At 48.5% G+C, this 19,452-nt stretch overlaps 2 long non-coding RNA genes across 2 annotated transcripts; one reads left to right on the top strand and one right to left on the bottom strand.

Annotated features, from left to right (window-relative positions):
• Positions 1-8,564: 8,564 nt before the first annotated feature.
• Positions 8,565-10,113, bottom strand: LOC117438616 (uncharacterized). The gene is made up of 3 exons (XR_004550914.1): positions 9,970-10,113; positions 9,151-9,288; positions 8,565-8,841 (listed from the first exon to the last, which is right to left on the bottom strand). It is a non-coding gene; the product is annotated as an uncharacterized lncRNA (long non-coding RNA).
• Positions 10,114-10,915: 802 nt separating this feature from the next.
• Positions 10,916-16,646, top strand: LOC117438615 (uncharacterized). The gene is made up of 3 exons (XR_004550913.1): positions 10,916-10,976; positions 13,869-13,991; positions 16,252-16,646. It is a non-coding gene; the product is annotated as an uncharacterized lncRNA (long non-coding RNA).
• Positions 16,647-19,452: the final 2,806 nt, after the last annotated feature.

The raw sequence follows: 19,452 nt of genomic DNA on the forward strand, positions 1-19,452 counted from the left end.
ACAGTATCAAAGTAATTCTCAAACATGAGTTAATTAACTTATGCAGTACTGCTTTATTGGTGTAGAATTACACTCACATGAAAAGCAAAAATAATGGAGTCATGTAGTATCTACTGATTTTGGATGCACCTTATATCATGTTTTTTGAACAACTGAAGACCTTTAAATATGAATATTTAAAGAGGTACATGCTGTTGCACCTTTAAATATGAATACTTAAAGAGGTACATGCTGTTGCTTGTGACCTCATATGAAGTCATAGGTACCAAGCATGGAATGGTCAATTTTAGCTGGTGAAATGTCTCACTGCAACTGAAGAATAGTGCCTATAAATAGTAGAGGAAATAAACATTTTTTCATTCTGAGAATATTTCTGTAATAAAGAATCTGATGTAGCCTACATCCTTGTTCATTTGTATTCCATCTGAGTCAAAGTCAGTTAGATTGACTTGAATAGGAGGTGTATAATCTGCATTTTACTAAAAAAAACCAACCCAAAAACCAAAAACCAAACCACAAATCTTTCAGTTTTCATGGTAATTAACAATCTTTCATATTTCCTAAGTTTTGTTTCAATCCTTCCTTTACAGCACAGAAGTACAGGAGGTGATGGGAGAGCATGTTGGCTGAAGAACCTAAAGGCTGAGCTTTTGAAAGCAGTCGAAAGAGTGAGCACGGGAAGGCTGAGGGTGAGGCAGAGGGCTGGAAAAGCATGGTACCTTGATGAATCCTGGCATTTACTGTTGTGGATTATGGTATTGCTATGTAACAGGCAATGCTGCTTCTGCTCTGTGTTCACCATACAGTCTTGAAAAGGAAAAATGATAAATCCTGAAAGGTAAAAATCCATGTGCCATAGGATTCTCCACATGACAAACAAAGATTGTTCTTGGTTTGCAATACACTTTGGAAGTACAACAAAAAGACAAATGTGGTGAGTTGGTTTATATTTTTGGGTTTGCTCCCTTCAACCTCTCCCCGCTGGTGCTTCAAAGTGCAAGATAAAACTAATAGAGGCAGTCTTGCTTATGGTGTTACCATCACCATAGATCCATATGGATAGTTAACCATTGTCAAACTTCTTTTTTTCTACAATTTTATTAAATATAGCCATGTTTATCACCATTTACTCTATCAGCTGATATGGGAAAATGCAGATCATAAATCATATGCCTTTTCATTTACTGCCTTTATAATACATCCCTAATTTTCTGTTGTTTACTGCTGAAATAAGATCTTCCGGTGTCTCTCTTATAACAGCAGGTGGGTGTATATATCTCTTTTATAATAACATCTATTATATTAATATTAATATTGCTATTACAGTAGTAGCAATAGTAAGTATCTCCCTTATAATATCAGGTGAAAGTGTTTTTCTGGGAACACTTCCTTTCTTCTCACTTTCTTTGGGTTGGCCTTTCTGGTTTATGTACAACTTTACTTGGACTTCTTTTTTTTTTCATGGGGTTTTTTATATAACAAAATGCAACTTATCTGGAAAAAGGTTTAAGGTATTTAATAAAGATTTCTATTTTTAATAGGTCTCAAATGTAGCTGGACTACACTCATACCTATAAAAGCATTAGCAAAACAGCTTGCTCTTTTTGTTGTTGTTGTTTTCAAGGTTGGCTAAAACATTTAGAGGGGAATTACTACCTGCTCATCTCTAAAAGCAAGCAAGAAAGGTGAACTGGTTGCATAGCAACAGCTTCGACAAATAACCAGGCATTCTCAGATCTTAGACAATATTATAAAGAAGAAATGCGATTTGAGCCATGCTGAATATATTACAGACAACTTATTATAGAGCCCACTGATACAAGAGCCATTTCCCCTAAGCATGTTCACAGCAAAGAAAGTAACCTGAAATTTGACTTCTTGATAGCTTTGAGATCCAAAATGTGAGCTATCCGAAACTGTAATGCTGGTTTATTATCATTACTTGTTCTATAATGGGACAACTGCAAACCTACCTTCAGATAACGCTCTCTAGATTTCCATGAAAATCCCTTGAATAGAATCACTTCCAGAGAAAGTGTGCTTTATAGCTTAACTTACTTTAACCTACTTAACTTGTGACTGTTATTTTATAGCTACCTTAGAGCACCTAAGATTCAGACAGATTGGTAGTATCTTAAGTCCATTGGGTCAAGTTAAAATTAACATTTGAAAAAGCAAAAATGCCATTTAGCCCCACAGTCCCCAGAAAGGTACACTGGTGCCAAATCCCAGTACCACCAGTCTCTTTACACAGTTAAATACTTAACAACTGGTTTCTACACTGTATGTCTTTGTACTCTGCCATTTATCTTTCCCCCTGTGATTGTTGTGGTGCTCACTGTATGAAACAGGCATTTCATACTTGCAGGGTGGCTGGTTCATCTCCGTTGTTAGCTGTCTTTTCTGGAGCAGCTATTTTCTTTGTCCCTGCAGTTGTACAATTTTGGGATGTCAGGAGTTAAATTACGTAGCTCTAACATGTTTCTGATTTTTATTTTGCTGAAGAAGATGGTCTCTAGGCCCACATTTCAAAACTGCATTCATAAATATTTGGTTAAAGGTAATTCTTTTCCTTATTTCTGCTTCTTGCCTGTCCTGTCCTTAAACCCTCTGTCAAAATTCACGCACTATCCACCATACTAATTTCAGATCAATAGCACAAGACTGTGCTATTGATGGATTACTTTTATATGTTTGGACATGAATTTCTAATCTGTAAGCCATTAATGTTTTCTTCCCTTCCTTAATTAAGGAAAATTAAAGTACCCAGAAATAGTTGATGTTTAATTCAGTTTTCTTTAGTGAAAAGGCTCACACTGCAAGTCAGACTGAAGTACTGAAGTTCAAGTAAATATTATTACTTGTGTTTGTTTATTTTATGGAGCTGTCATTTGGCACAGAAGGGAAGACAGGATGGTGAAAAAAAATGGGAGAAAAAGATGCTGTTTTAGTACAAGAGAAGGGGTAAGTCTGGCTTTTTAAATATTCCCTTCTGAGCTCTCTGTGAGGCTCATATTAGCATGCTGTGGTAACAAGGGGTTTTAGTTTTCACAGAAGTTGGTGCTGCCTTGAAGTAATTAATTGGCAGAGAAACTACTTAGTGTTATCTGGGGTATTGTACATCTATTGCAGTAATGTCTCAGATTTCATGTTTCTTAATATGATTTATTCCCCCTTACCGATCTAATGAGCCTTAGCAAACAAATGCCATCAACCTTCCTGGCATGGATGGTGACCACTAAGATAAAATACTAGTCTTCCCAAATTTCCAGAAATTCCCAGCTTCAAGACAGCTTATCATTAGAATTATATCACAGTTCAGATTCTGAATGTTAACTAGTGCCTAACAGTATCTTAGAAAACAGGTGTCCCCCAGTCACACACTGCTGCCAGCCTGAACTTATTGTGGCTGGTGATCTGCCTAACTGTGACTTCTACTCATGGGCCACTGTGAGTGGACATCCCAGGTAGAGTCAAAGTGACTGTTAATGGGTAAGATGCTGCTAATCCTAGGAGCAGTGTGCATTCTTAATGTCTATTAGTCTTGAACTATTACTAATTACTATTACGAATACAGAAGTAAAGAACAGAATAACTAGAAATTCACCATAAAGAGTTGATGGGTTCGTTGGTGTTTTGGGTTTTTGCTTTTATTTTTTCATCAGAACTCTTGAAATCTTACATTTTTTTCTAAACTTCTCTGTGCTCCTATCAGCAAATTAATGACAGCAAAACCTGTCACGTGAAAATACTGGTTTGAAAGTTCATTATTCCATAGTAATGATAGAAAAACTCTTGTAAAAATTCTACTCAGAAACAAATATTTGTAGCCTACTCTAAAACACTGTTGCAATCATCGATATTTGCAGTGCAGAAGCTGTGACAGAGGATTTATTATGCTTGAGCTATGAATAAGCAAAGTAATTTAGTTGAACTTTTATTGACATCTTGCCAGTGCATGCGCTCATTAATGTGATTTGTCTGTTAAGCTTGTACCTTACTAGCTAATTTAATACTTAAATAGTAATAAAAATTACCTACACGGTAATCCTTGGAGTTAAGTTGCTATGGGAGGGAACATTTCTCATACACTAATGATGTGCCCCAAAACTGTATAATCCCTAAATTAAAGGGTCATCAGAAATAGCTTTGATTACAGGAAGTCTGTCAGTAGATATGCTATTGTATTTCCAGAAAAGGCAGAAACAGAAGTTGTTAAATCCATGGAGGACTAATGGAGACAGTGTATGTGAGTGACATGGCAGGAGCCACATACTTATCCATACTTCCCAGTGTGAGGCTAGGATAAATAGACTGACCAGTGTCAAACAAGGAAGCTAGTTAACTGCTCAAATATATGAATGCTCCTCAGCTATTCCCAGCCACATAACAAATACCTGATGTAAGTTCAGGGTAAATGGTTCTGGAAATAAATTTATAAACCTGTATCTACATCTTAAATGACTTCAGCATGGAAACATTGAGGCTGTCCAATGTTTCCTGTATGTTACCTAGCCTGTGGTGACTAGAAAACAATGGGCCTTAGGAAGCCACTTTCATCAGAATGACTGTCTCTGTTAACCCACAAAGAGGGAAAAAATCAGAGAATTAAAAAGATTGCCTGAACCTTCAAGTCCATCCAGCTGACTTCAATGATGCTATGTCCTGCTCCAGAGTTTATCTCTACAGAGTCCAAATGTTACTGTTCTCTCTCCTTTGTACTTCAGAGTTCACACTTGGATCATTTTCTATTTGCAACCTGCCACTCAATAGATTGGATTAAGGAGTCTTTGTGGTTTGTGATTTTATTTAATCAGCTGAAGAAATTGTAAACATGTCACTTTCACAAATTAAAGAGAAAAATACAACAGCAGCACTAAAAAAAGTAACTATGGCACTAGAAACAGGTTTTCTTCTAATGGAGGCAGCCTTGGTGCTTTCTACAGAGCCCTGGGCAGCATGCATGTCAGTCGCCTGTTCCTCTTTCGTAGCACTAGTTTCACTGCAGAAAGGCACCTCTTAAAAACCACGCAAAAGCAAGTATCTTCTTATTTACTATTTTCCTATTTACTACTTTGTAACACAAAATGCCTGTGCAATTGTATCAAGGAATTAAAGATGTGCCAGAAGCTGGGGTTCAGAAACAAATGTCAGCTCTAAACTTAGTTCTCTAAACTGTTAGAACTGGTGAATCAAAAAGGCACAGTGAAGGAGCAAAGTTTCTCACACAGCAATGTGTAAACATCCCCTGTCCCTGTGGCTGGGGATACCTGTGAGGCATATGACAATTACTGTGCTATCCTCTAGTCACTAAAGGCAGATAAAATAGACTTTATTTTACAATAAAGGTTTATCCCAGACCTTTGCAAGACACAGAACTTCTTTAAACCACCTCTGAGTCAGTTATGAACTCCTTGAGCAGGACTGAAGAGCTTTGCCACAGCCAGTGATGCCAGCATTTTTCTCCAAGGAAATTACAGACTGTTTGTGTCCAAACTCAGGACAGCCTGTTCACATATAAGTAGGATAAAGGGCAGACAGTGCAATCAAACACCTTCCTTCAGTTGGTTACTGTGTGAAACAGCTTAAGTCAGCATGTTGATGACAAAATTCAATGATTCCCTCATTCAGGTCACTAAGGCAGCCTTCTCTGACTACAATAAAAAAGACACTGCATATATTTCAGGTCTTTTTTTTCTTTCAAATACACACTAAAGGAGAAAGCTTGGCCTAAGGAGATGATACTCTACACATCCTTAGGCTAGGTCTTGTTTACCATGAAGATAGAAGCTCTACTCTTCATAATAGTAGTGACATGGGATTCCCTCTGTGATGATGGTTATAGGAGAGCTTGGGGTGCAGAGAGCAGACCCCACAACAACAGAAACCTCTCTTGCAATGAAGTTTCCCCTCCTCCATTCAATTAAAAGTTCAGCAGGATTGCACAAAAGTAGTCCTCAGAGACTTAATGGGATAAAGATTAGGAGACAGCTCTGAGTAGCTTGCAGGATTCTTGTTTGTTTTCATTATCATCTAAATCCACCCTAGAAAATCTGTATCTTTACTTTGCTGCTGTCCTATAATACTGTGCACCAGCATCTTTTAGAGAAGTCAAAATATATTTTCCCATGAACAGATGATCTTGCAACAGATGTTGCTATAAGCGTAGTATCAACTTACACTTTGCTTTAGTACCACCTATTGACTGCTATAGAAAAATATTCCAATTTAATAGCGGAACTTGGATACCTTCAAAACCTCTAGTACAAGTGTACTAGCTTTCCCAAAAGAAAAAGGATCATTTATCTTTGTCTCTTGGAGCTACTCCTACTGTTCAAAACCTCTCTGCCTGGAATGAAGCTGTAAATTGCACATACCATCAGTTCCTTTTATAGAAGTTAGCAAGTTTTGGCCCAGCAAGGCATTCCTCTCTCTCATCCGCTAATAAACACATCAACTTCAAATAAAATGCAAGATACTTTGACACTTGATTGCGACTTCAAGTCTAAGCCCATCACAGCACCAAACTGAGAGCATGAGGATTTTCACAGTTTGTAACATAAATTGACATACGGACAACTGGAGATTTTGTGAACCCGTCTGACTTTCTTACATGAGACAAGATGTAGAATGGTATTTGATTCTAAGCAGTGCATTGAGAGCATAACATCTGACAGAGCTAGAGCAAGATTTAAATATTTAAAGTGATACAAAAGGCATGTTTTTCCCCCATGTTTTTTAAAAAGTAAAAACAGAGTCTGAGAGATACCTTATAACCAGCCCAATTTAACCACCCTTCAGACTCCAGTCCTTGTTGCCTTTTCCCCAGGATTACTGACTTACATCCCATTTACATTCAATCCCCATGCTCAAATTGTGACTGACATTTCTTGTTTCTGGACCGACCAAAGTTGTATCTTGGCTGAGAGGTTACATAAAGTTTTAGTTAGGATATGTATTTAATTCACATGCTCATTGCTTAGACCAAGCTGGAAATGGATGATGAGCACGGAGAAAAGACTGCTTTTGGCTCATCATATCACCTTGTATTGCTGCATACGTAATGGTGTGTAATCTGGAGTGTACCTGAAGACAAACATGTGCCTTTGAAGATGTAGTTTCAGATCTAGAAAATGCTACAGCAGCTTGGTAATGGGAGCAGTTCCCTTTCTTCAACCTGCCTTGTAAAGCAACACACAACTACTGGCTTTAGTTTTTGAAAAAGACAGAGGTTACTTCTATAAGGTACAATTTGAATTATCCCAGAGAAAACTGAGGTGGAGGAGCTTCATAAAACCTGTAATATGAACGCATGTGAAAATGGTGGGGGAGAGAGAAAAAATCCCACAAGATGGTAGTCTACTGCAAGTAACCAAGACCTGTGGCATTTGTAATAAATGAAATACAGATCCCAGTCTGCATTTCCACCCACTGCATTTTTTTCAGGGTCAACATTTAAATTAAGCCCGTATCTGGAGATGAATAATGAGATAGGTACCATTGTAGAATAAGAAAGAGCTAAGTCTGTGCAGAGTTCATCATCAAACTCTGTTCTGCATGGTCTCTGTTCTGCATGTTCACTGTTCTGCATGGTCACTGATTATTCAAACATGCCCAGAAGAGCAAACAAACATAACAAAAACATGGCTACAGGGAACATCTTCATAAATGGTTATTAACTAAGATACAGCGCATGCTGTGCTCCTTATTACAGGACCATACCTGAGAGCCCCGAACCGCACTCAAACACCTGCAGCCCCACGAGCCTCCTCCGGGAGCGCTCGGAGGCAGGAGCAGAGGGATCGGCTCTGCCTTTTCTTACCCACGCACCGAGGTGGAACCAAGAGAGGCCACAAGCCTCCCATGGCATCAGGCAGCGTTCCTGCCAAGTGCAGGAGTTACAGGAAAGGGAAGATCCCAGCAGAGGCTGTGACGGGACTGACAATACCCCGAAGGCAAACAGGAGGGCACCTGTGCCTTGCTGTGCCCAGCGGCGAATCCACTCGCCTCTATGTGCCCCACCACACAACACAGCCTCTAACCTTCCCTTTGCACACCAATGGGCTGCTGGCCTTGTGGCAACAAGCACAAAGGGTCCCGAGTGTGCTGTGGGCAAGAAAGCTGCTGAGGGCTGGAGCAGCCATGCTGGGCAAGCCCGGGGCAGAGGAGCTGCTGCTACACCCGCACCAGCCAGAGCACCAGGGATGGGCACACAGGGGGTGAGAACAGCCCCTTTCCTGCACATCCTTAAGGGGCAGCACACAGCTCCCAGCTGAGCCTGGGCATGGGAAGGGCAAACAGCCCTTTCTACCTACAGCCCATGTGCCCCATGGTACAGCCAGGGCCTAGAGAAGCAGTGTGACCATGGAGTGCAGTCACTCCCATGGCAGCAGGTGCTCTGCAGCCTCTTACACACGAGGAACCACAGCAGCTTGTTCTCAGCTGGTTTTATTCCAGCTCTGTCACAAGTGCAGAAGTTTCTCAGCTGTTCCTGTGATTCTCATCTGCACGTGCAGCCCAAGCACCAGTCTGGAACAGGACCCTGCCCATGTAGCCCTGGGAGACTGCAGGACCAAGCTGGACAGGAGCCCAAGAGCTGCCATAAGCCCTTGTCTGCTTCCCACACATCCAAACCTTAAGCCCCCAGATTAATCTTCCCAAGGAATAAGAGTGGCACCAAGTGGGCTATTAGGAGATAACCCACTGTTGCCTTCCTTCCTTGCAGCACAGCTCAGGGGACAGGCTTCCTCTCACTGTGCCTTGCATCCCAGCACACAGACGTGCCTCACCCAGAGCTCCACTGGGGTCTCACGAGAAGAAACTCCCATCACCTCCAGCATCCTGAAATAAAGCAGAAGAAGAGTCTCATTCTGCTCAGCCATCTCCCACCTGACATAGTGTGACACCCACAGCCAGAGATGAACCAGACTGGTTTGTGCTGGAAGGGACCTTAAACCTTACCCAGCTCCAACCCCTGCCACAGGCAGGGACCCCTTCCACTGGAGCAGCTGCTCCAAGCCCTGTGTCCAACCTGGCCTTGAGCACTGCCAGGGATGGGGCAGCCACAGCTTCTCTGGGCACCCTGTGCCAGCACCTCAGCACCCTCACAGGGAACAGCTTCTGCCTCAGAGCATCTCAGAGGTTTCTCACCTCTTTTCTGCCTCTTGGAGAAGGGATTTCGCGGCTTCAGGGTCACTCTTCATAAAGGTTTGATATGGAGAAGATGACTCCAGGTAACCCACCACACCAGCGACAGTCATGGGGATGGTATCAAAGATATCGGTAATTCTGGGACACATGGGGGAGAAAGCAGCACTGGCAAGTTACATCTTAGAGGCAGGGGAACAAGGACAACAGACTGACAAGGTGGTGAATATCTGATACCATGAAATACCAACAGATGGAAACAACATCCAGCTGTGGCATTTGGTAGGTCAGAAGCTCCAACTGATGCACTACTAGAGCAGAGATGGTCATTAGGACCATCTAACATAGTCTGTGACCTGATCAGCCCTTTCAACACAGGCCTATTCCCCTCCAGGAGCCAGGACACCAAGACGTCTGCACCACCACTGCCAACATGTCCTTTATGCTGCAGAGTCGGCCCCTGCCCCAGGCCCTGGTGGGAAGGGGGCACTGGATCCCTGCAATTCTTGTCAGGTTCTTTCACTCACTGCATTGTTCCCCTTCCTCCATGAAGTGATCAGCCCAGACCCTCAGATTACCATAACTCACCATAAAGAAACCCCTAACCCCGTTCTCCTTGAGCAGGAAGGGCTCTTGCACCCCTCGGACCTCACACGCTGGCCAGCACAGACCCACATCCAATGCAGCAGAAGTGGAAGTGCAGCCACAGTGCATGTGCTGGAAGCTCTGGCAAACCCAGCTCTGACCGAACTGGTGGCAGGGAGAGGAGCGGAGATGCCACCTCCACGCACTGCTGGTGCTGCACTGAGGGGTTCTGCTCACCTCTGCTTGTCTGGGAATGGCAAAGCCTCAAAGATCTCCTTGTAGTCCTCCAAGACAAGTTTTATCCTGTGATGGGAGTGTTTTAAAAGCAGGTCCCAGAACTGTAAAGGCAGTGCATTAGAAACCGACCACAGCCCTGCTGGAAGCTCTCAGCCTCACCTGGCCCTAGATCTGATGCACTCATAAACATTTTCTTAAACACTCCTGGCATTAAAATACACCAAAATCTTTCTTAGCATCAAGAACTTGAGAATACTCTTTTATTATAGAGATGAGGGTCTGCCACGGAAAGGACTCAGTCAGAGACCAATATGATCAGACAAGAAGCCCTTTATTGCAAAGCATTAACTCCTTATATACTATTGCTTACACACACCTACAGTAATCTGGCATATCATGATTGGATACTTGTCTTGAAGACCCTTAGTGACTAACATAGAATTGGTTAAGCACAGGTGTGAGAACTTGACCTCGAACGCTTGCCAACAGTCCACAGTTCGCATCACTCAGTGAATTACAGCTTCTTCTTATCTTGCTTGCTTAGGCTTCCTCAGGCCTCCCACGGCCTTGCTGTATCCCTCGGAGTTATTCAGAGTTCATGTACCAAATATCCATTCTCCTGTGAGAACTGTCTCCACACCAGGTTATAGTAAGTGGCCTTTGTATGTTCCTGTATGGCCAGGAGCAGGGTCTGGACTTTTGTGCACAAGGAGCTTTCCCCAAGCTCCGGGTGTTGTGCCCGGGAGGAAGCAGGAGGGAGAGATCAGAGGCTCAGATGGGTACGGGGGTGGCGGCTGCGGATGATGGGGCTGTGGGGACGCCGCGGTCAGGGGAGGAGCAGGCGGGCGATAGGACCCGGGCGGCATCGCCGAGAGGGGCGGGGCCTGGCTAATTAGGGGGCGGGGTATGTTGGTTGTGGGCGGGGTCACGGGGTGACAACGCGCCACCTGTATAAAAGGCGAGCACCGGGTAAGCCGGGGCGTGTCTCCGGCGGCTCCTCCATTGGGGTGAGTGTGGGGTCCTGGTGCATCCGGTTCTCCGTGTCCCGGAGCCATCCCCGGCCCCTTCCCGAGAGCTCCCGGCGGCTCCAGCGGGCGCTGCTGCTCCGCAGAGCCGGGACCGACACCGGGGAGGGGCCCCGGGCTCCGGCGGCCGAGTGCTGGGAGCGGAGCCCGAGGGCTGAGCCTGGGCTGGGGCCGCGCTCGGAGCTGGGCAAGGGAGTCCTGAGCGTTGGAGTCTGGAAACCAAGCGGGGCCGGTTCGGGGTCAGAACCAGGGACCGGGGGCTGGGGGCTGGACCCGGGGTCACTAAAACCGGGTTTGGGGCTCGGCAATGGAGACCAAGCCCCACGTGTGGGAGTCTGGAGCCCGGCTCATGGGGTCAGTTGCGGGGCTCAGAGAGAGCCCGAGCTGCCCAAAGCAGGTTCCGAGCTTAGACCCAGAGCCCCGTGCATGGAAGTCTCCGCATGAGCCCTCCCTGGGCTGGTGCCGGGGCTCAGGCACAGAGCGGCTCCTGCCTTCTGCCGCTGAACCCCAGCCCCGGCTGCACCGGGCTCCGGCTGCCGCTGAGGCCGTTCTGCGTCCCGGGGAGAAGGCTCTGCCGGAGCCGCAGGCGGCGTTAACCGGGAAGGGAGGAGCGGTGCGGGGGGAACCGGGTGGAACCGGCGCTGGGGCTGCGGCTGCAGGGAGGGGGGAGGGAGAGGAGAGAGGCGCGGGCGGGCACGGGAGCAGCGGCTGCGGATGCCGCGGGCGGGCGGTGGGAGCCGGGGCGGCCCCGGCGGCTCCGTTCGCACACAGGGAGCGGGTTCCTGGGGCCCTGAGAGCGCTCAGTGCGGCCGTACGGAGATGGACTCGGATGCTGCGGGCACCGTTCCGGAGGGCCCCGTGTGCAGGAGTTGTCGTTTGCATTGGGTCGTCATGAACCCACTGGGTTGTTGGTGCTGGCTTCAGGTCCAGCGTGAGCAGTGAGGTGAGTGGGAGCAGTGTGCTCCCAGGTGGGCTTGGTTACCCTCGGCAGCACCAGCAGGTTCTGTTGATTGTCCTGGGAGGGCTGTGCTTGCAGAGGAATGTGTGCAGGAGCTGGGTTCATTGCATCGTGTTTTCCTGAGATGGGAAGGATGAGTTTGGCTTTGCTTTGGGAAGAAGCAGGTCTGGTTTTGTTGGGGTGCTGGCGTCTGATGTCCATGGGCTTCTCCTTGACTTCTGCACCTGCTGCCTTGAGCCTTCTGTGTGCTTTGAGGCAGAGTTTAGCGCTGCCTTCTTCCTTGAGGACTTGGAACAACAGCCTGGCAGGGAAAGGAGGTAGGGAGAAGGGGAAGGAATTTGCCTGCTGCCCTTACAGTGGGATGCAGGAAGAAAGTTGTCTCTTTGCTGAAGGTCTTGAACCTCTGAATTGCTGCTGAGTCCTGAGGGTACCCGGTGATGGTGCCCCTTTGGGAGCAGGGTTTGTCTGTGCCCTGTGCTATGGGTGGCCAGCAGGCTCTGTGCTTTAGAGAAGTTGCTTGCTATGTTTTAGAGCCTGCTTGTGCTGCCTGTGGTTGATGCTTGCATTGGCACCAGGCCATGACCAAATGCTCGCTGTGTCTTTGTTGAGAGATGCTTTTTGCTTTGCTGAGTGATCCCTGTTCCTTGCACTGAAACATGGAGGACTCTAAAACAATGACATTGGACTCTGTGCCTGTGGTGTTTGCTCTCCGCACTGACTGCTGGCCCCCAAACTCCTTTTGCTTGACCTCTACTGTAAGTAGTCTGTATGGTCTTTGGACTGTGCCTTGTTTACAGCATGCAGCAATAACATGAGGTGTGTCTAACAGTGATGTTATGTTTCAAAGCATTGCATGTGCGTGGCTGCTGTCACTGTCACCATTTACAAGGAGGGAGAAAGAAGCCCAGATCAGAGAGAGAACAAGATCAGAGCTTCCCAATGAGTCTGTAGAGGAGCTGAGCCTGAGCCCTTTCCATGGGTCCTGTGCCTCCTCTGCTCTCCCTCATCTGCTGCCCGAGGCTGGGATAGCCCAGAGCAAAGAGAATGACTCCTGGGGTCCCCAGGTGCTGTAGAAACAAGTGCCTGGGCCCGAGGGCTGATGAGCTCCTACCCACACCTGATCTCAGCCTACCCAGAGCCCCCTTGCTGTGTCTGTGAGAGGGGAAACTGAGGCACGGAGCTGCTGGGTCATCTGCAGGGTCCCTGCTGGTGCAAGCATCAGGGAGATGCCTGTTGGAGGCTGCAGTGCTTGTAATGAAAGGTACTGGAGGCAGAGAAGGTGCTTGCTGCAGTTGGGCATTACTGGCATTCACGTCCCTCTTTTTCTTTATATATTCTGCAGGAGCTTCTTCTCATATCTCGTGGTTCGCAGCATCCCACCCCTAAATGCCTTTCCTGCTTTCCCTTTGTGGTGTCTGCTGGCTGAGGGAGGAAGCTGTATTGGCACTGCTGTTCTCAAAGGGAGGGTTGCGATGCTATTTGGGAAGCTAACAAAAGCTTAAGGGCAAATCCTACTTCAGGATGTGCAGCAGGCAAGAAGGCCGGTCTGGATGCAGCCTGGAAGCTGGTGGATGTTGTGGATTGTCCAAGAGATGGGAGTGGGTTTTGGCTGAGGAATTGTTGGAGGATCCTGATGGACTTTCTGTGTGTGCTGGGCAATCTGTTCCCTGTGTCTGCACAGTTGGGGTTTTACAGAAGCTGCATCCTGTAGAGTGTAGTTGAGTTACATATGAATGATCCCTGCTGCTGGGCCTGAGAGGTTCGTGTCTGTCCAAAAGAGCCTTTCCCTCTTGTTGCACTCCCTGATGCTTCCAAGAGCTTTGGTGATGCTGAATTGTACCTGCAAATAGGTTTAGAGCACTCCAGCAAGGCTTTTGCTGGGCTAATGTTGTCAATGCTTGTTTGTGTTCCCTCAGCCTTGATGCTGGTCCTGTCTGCACGTGATCCTCCAGAGCAAGACCAGAGGCAATCCAGGGAAGACTGCTGGGATGAATACCTTCCATCCTCACCCTATGTACCAGAAATGGGATCGTCTGACAGTAAGTGACACCTCTATGCTTTCACACATCATCCATAAGTGTAAAATGGCTTTAGTTCCAAGTTACCCCCATGTATTACCCAGAAGCAGCTGAGAAATTGTGGTTTAGCTCTGAATGGACATATTGGTGAGAGATCTGAGGCACGTTTCTCTCTAGAAAATGCCTGTGTTCGTATCAGCCTCAGCTCTGTCTGCAAAGGATGCTGTTCCTTATGCTGCTGCTGAAGTGTGTTTGGGAGAGATCCCAAGCAAGGCTGGCTCTGTCTATATAACAAGCAGAATTTGTCTGGGACCATTTTATTAACTGGAAAAGCTTCTGGAGAAAGATCTGGGTGTATTGGGAATATGATGGGAGATGTAAAGGTCTTTGCTGGTGTTTACTGGTGCTTGGATGTGTGTGGTAGAAGGAGAGCAGGAAGAAGTCCTGTAGTGGTGTGAGCTGAAGCAAGGGAGATGGGTGCTTGGTGACTTGGAAATGACTTTGAGTTCTTCAAGCTTGTTCTGAAGGAGGTCTCATTGCTCTCTTTGGTTAAGGAAGGGGTTTCTGTGAGCCTGGGAAGAACATTTCTAACCCTTGCAGGAGCTGGTAACCCCTGATGTGAAGTGTGGCAGCTCCCTGTCCACCTTCCTTTTGCTGGGGGTTCAGTGGCCAGTGCAGGCTGTAAGGGTTGTGTTGGTCAGGGACATGTTTTGTGCTGGTTCAGCTGGAGGCTGAGTTGGGAGGAGGGAAATGGATGGAGGGAGTGCTCATGAGCAAGCAAAGGGCTGATGCCATCTGCTTTTAGGGATGGTGCAAACAAGGTGAGGAATGGTGTTTGGTGGCTGATTGTTGTGTGGGTTTGGGTTTGATGCTCTGTGTTTGGAGGCTTCCTCTACTCTGGTTCTAGCAGTTTGTGTAATGCTGTTTCCAGGGGAACATGGAGGATTATGCTCTTCCCTAACCTTTAAATGACTTGGGGTTTTACTGAGCACGTCAGGGTTGGAGTCACACCATGAGGGGGAGCTAGAATGTAATAGGAAGGAATACACCTTTCTTGTGGAGTAGTCAGGCTGGTGAGTGTAAAACCAATGTTGTTGAGAACAGAGGAATGAATGGAGGCAATGGGGAAGGAAATTAGCACTTTCTTGTTCTTCCCCCTCCCTTTAAAAAGAGAAAAGAACTTAAAACCCCTTAAAATTCCTTCCAGAACTTGAAATTTCACAGCAATATTTAAATGCCATGATCAGGTTTGCAAAGATGAAAGGGAATAACCAAGTGGAAAGTGATGGCAATGGATGGATGCTGTGGTGGGGCAGTGTGGTGAGGGAGAGTCAGCTGGGTTGAGGTGCCTGTAACCCTAAAGCGCATTGATGGGGCACATGAATGTGTCCTCTGGGCCTTGGCAGTTCCCAGAGTGCTTCCCTTGAGGTGGAAGTGATTGAATCTTTAAAGGTAATAATGAAAGAGCCAAGTGTCAATGAGAGCTTCTGGCAGAGTGTGATGGGGCTGTGGTCCTGGGGGGGGATGCTCACTGAGGTGACTGAAGTCAAGAGTACCAACTGAGTGTGGGCAGTGGGCAGGAGCCCTTGTTATTGTGGAAGGCATTGATATGGGAAGGAAAAAGGGGATGGAAGAATTCACTGGTGAGGAGGGGATGTGGGACAGATGAGCAGTGTTTTGTAGCTGTTCCAGCTGTGTGCTTGGTTGCAGGGCAATGAGCCCATTCAGTTTAGCAGGGGCTTCAGCAGTTGATTAATTCATGTGGTCTGGATTTGTGAAATTCACTTTTCACCTTTGTGCTGTCCAAGTCTGTGCCAGAGCCAGGTTATTCTGTGTACACCTCAAGCTCGCATCAGAGATGAGAGGCGCTTGGGGCTGGGCTGTGTATGAAGGTGCTGTGAATGCAGAGATTGCCACTGTTGGAGGGCTGTTGGCATCCCCATTTTTCACACCAACCAATCGAGGCCCAGGGAGAAAACAAGCCCAGGGAGCCCCAAACTGGCCACATGTGCTGGTGCTGAGCCCTGGGCTTGTGCTGTTGTGACTGGGATGCCCCTTTGAGGTGATGGCCGAAGGTACGTCCTTTCTCCTTGCCCTATGTCCAGGCCCTAATGGCCTGAAGTCACTGTCCCTTGAGGTTCTGTGCCTTCAGTGGAGTCTCCATGTGATTTGCCCACAGTGTTCCAGCAGTTACATCCTCCCCTAGGTGTAAGGTTGCATTTTGGCTTTAGTTGTGGGCTCCTTCCACCTTATGGGACATTTCCTTTTGCAATCCCTGCAGGTGATTTCCTCTTGTTAAAGGCAGTTTCCATCACTGTGCCATAGATGTGCAAGGCTGGGTGAGCACCAGAGCGGTGTGCTGGGATAGCCCGGAGGACGCGCTCTCTCTTGTGCTCCAGCACAGGAGGAGCCGTGGGAAGCCTGAAGAAATCTGGGATTAGAGCTCGGAGCAAAACTTCCTTCCCAGCAGCTTTTCCCTGCAGAAAGAGGAGGCTTTTGGCAAGAGACCCTGACGTGTGATGCATCAGTGCAGTGCTAAAGAAAAGGGGGAAAAGACGCTACGTTATTCCCCCCTCCTTCCCTCTGCCTCTTCCCAGCAAATTGGGAATCTATGGAATTGTGATCATATGGGGTGAAAACTAATAAAAGGATTAATAAAGTGAGATGATATTCTGACTGGGCAGCTGTTTTGTTGGCACTGGTTTCATGTGTGTGTGTTGGAATTGGGATGGGGGGAATAACGTAGCATCTGGGCTGGTGTAATGACAGTAAAGCAGGCAAGGATGGCCCAATGAGATGGGATTTAGAGCAGCTCCATAGACTGGACATGGAAATAACACCATGTTCCAGAGAGTGAATGGGAGAGCGGTGGCACTGCCTGACCTGCCAGGTCCATGCAACCCCAAATAACCCCTTTGTGTAAAGGGGATCATCTCCCCATGGCTCTGCTGAGCTCCTTCCCTATGGCTGAGGCCGCATCGTGTGCATGGGCTGTGGGGTGCTTGGCAGAAGTGAGGACAAGCACTGGGTTTCTCCAGTGCAGGGCTCAGCACTGATGGTGCTGCTGCACCTCTTTGTCCCTGTCCCTCCTCCTGCTGACAGTGTGGTCCTTATGTTTCAGTCAGAGGAGGAATCTGCGTAGCTTGAGAGGGGAGAGGGAAACAGATCTGAGCTTGCAGAAGAGAGGTGGGATGTGTCAGGGCCTCCTGAATCCCAGTGTCAGCCGTTAGAGAGGGGCTTTGCTAACCAGTAACTGAACCTCCATGGTGTCTGTCCTGTGTGCTGATCCTGGAAGCCATCCCTTGGGTCACGCTGTGTGCCCACATCTCATGTGGGTCCTTGTGAAGGCCTCCTTGGAGGAGCAGAAAGCAGCAGGGGCTTGAGTGCAGCTGAGGGCAGCAGCCCCTTAGTGTCTGTATGAGCCAGAGCACCCTGGCTGTGCTGCCCTGCTTGCACCCGAGGGTGCTGTGGTGGCCCAAGGCCCACGTGTGTGAGCAGAGCTGCTCTGCAGTGCCTGTGATGATGAGGCCTGGGCACTGCTCACACCCCTGGCTCTTAGATCCCAGTCTCCAAACCCCAGGAGCACCATCCCAGCTTCTCCTCATGCCTCAGCATCCCTGCAGGCGAGCTCTCCTTCCCATAGCCGCTGTGCTCCATGTCCCAGCTCCATCCTTGGCTCTGTGAGGGTCTTGTTGGGATCATAGGGGTGGGATGCTCTGCTTCTCTGCAGGCTGGAAGTTTGCCCGTGGCCCCCTTTGCCTTTGGAGCTGCAGCTTCTGCTTCTCATTAGCTCAATAGGAATATGGATCAGCAGTGTTCAGTGCTAATGGATGTTGTGAACTGAACCAGGCTGAAGATGAGATGAGAGCACATCCTCACTTGTAGGCACAGGGAACCCCTCCAACCAGGGCAGGCTGAGAGCTGACAGAGACCCTCAGCACAGGCCCTGTTTAGAATGAATGGCTCAGACCATTAAAGGAACCCTTTACCGCATCCCTTTCCTTGCGGTGCTCTGTGAAGGGAGTCCCTGCAGGCCTGAGGGCAGAGTTTGCCGTCCCTGGGCTGGGCTTGGATGGCGGATCCGAGCTGGGGCTGTGGCGTTTTCCTGCTGTCTGAGGAAGCAAAGCGGGGCTCGAGGGAGCGGCAGAGGGGGCAGAGCGGCCGGGGCAGGAGGGAGCTCCGGGCTCAGGAGCAGTCGAGAGCAGCACGGGAGGGAGCGGAGGAGAGCCGGGAATGCTGCGGCTCTAGAGCCGGGAATGCTGCGGCTGTAGAGCAGGGAATGCTGCGGCTCCAGAGCCGGGAATGCTGCGGCTCCAGAGCAGGGAATGCTGCGGCTCTAGAGCCGGGAATGCTGCGGCTCCAGAGCAGGGAATGCTGCGGCTCCAGAGCAGGGAATGCTGCGGCTCTAGAGCGGGAATGCTGCGGCTCCAGAGCCAGGAATGCTGCGGCTCCAGAGCAGGGAATGCTGCGGCTCTAGAGCCGGGAATGCTGCGGCTCCAGAGCAGGGAATGCTGCGGCTCTAGAGCAGGGAATGCTGCGGCTCCAGAGCAGGGAATGCTGCGGCTCTAGAGCAGGGAATGCTGCGGCTCCAGAGCCGGGAATGCTGCGGCTCTAGAGCAGGGAATGCTGTGGCTCCAGAGCAGGAAGGGTCCGAGCGGGTGGGAAGGGAGCAGGCGGGGCAGGAGCCGGTGCTGGGGGCGGGAGGTGTCCGAGGAGCTGTCACCTTTGCACAGTGCTCCAGGTGGGATCGTCCCTCCTGTGGGCAGCGCCCGTCTCTATGGGGCCGTGTCCCTGGAGCAGGGGTGGGCGAGTGCCTCTCATCCCTCGCTCTGTAGCCCGCAGGGAGCCCCGTGTCAGCTCAGCCTAGCGAGGGTGTCGGGAGAGGTGTCCCCATCTCAAGGCACAGCAGCTCTGCGGGATGTGCTTGTCAGGGCAGGTCCGGGAGTGCTTTATGTGCAGGCAGCTCATGGTATGTGCAGGGCACCGCAGGTTGGCTTGAGCTGCACGGATGTGTTTGGGGCTGGCTCCATCCCTCCTGCCTGCGCTGCACGTGCCTGGCTCCCACCCGCTCATCCCATGGGATTAAACCTGCTGAAGGGAAAGCCAGCGCACCCTCGAGATGCTGTTGTCCTCGACAGCCTGGCTGGTAGGATCTGTACTAATGTACCCAAGGCCTTTAGGTGCTCTTCTGCAAGCCCTGGTGACGCCAGAGGCAACAGTGGCTGTTGAGGCAGGTTATGGGGCTGCATCTGCCCCCTGTGTCAGCATCCTTTGCTAAGGAAGGGTTTAGAGCTGCTGAATGTATTGGTGTGGATGGGTGTTTGCTGACTGGGAACACTGTGGCCAAAGTGGAGTTTTCCTGTGCGGGAGCCAAAGCGTTTCTGTGCCTGGGGGCAGCAGAGGCTCACGTCTGTGTCCAGGCTCTCGTCTTTGCATCTCCCCCTGTACGTGTGGGTGAGGAGTTAGGGCATGGGAAAGGGAT

The sequence above is a fragment of the Melopsittacus undulatus genome, unplaced genomic scaffold, assembly GCF_012275295.1.
Source record: "Melopsittacus undulatus isolate bMelUnd1 unplaced genomic scaffold, bMelUnd1.mat.Z mat_scaffold_4_arrow_ctg1A, whole genome shotgun sequence".
Taxonomy (NCBI): domain Eukaryota; kingdom Metazoa; phylum Chordata; class Aves; order Psittaciformes; family Psittaculidae; genus Melopsittacus; species Melopsittacus undulatus.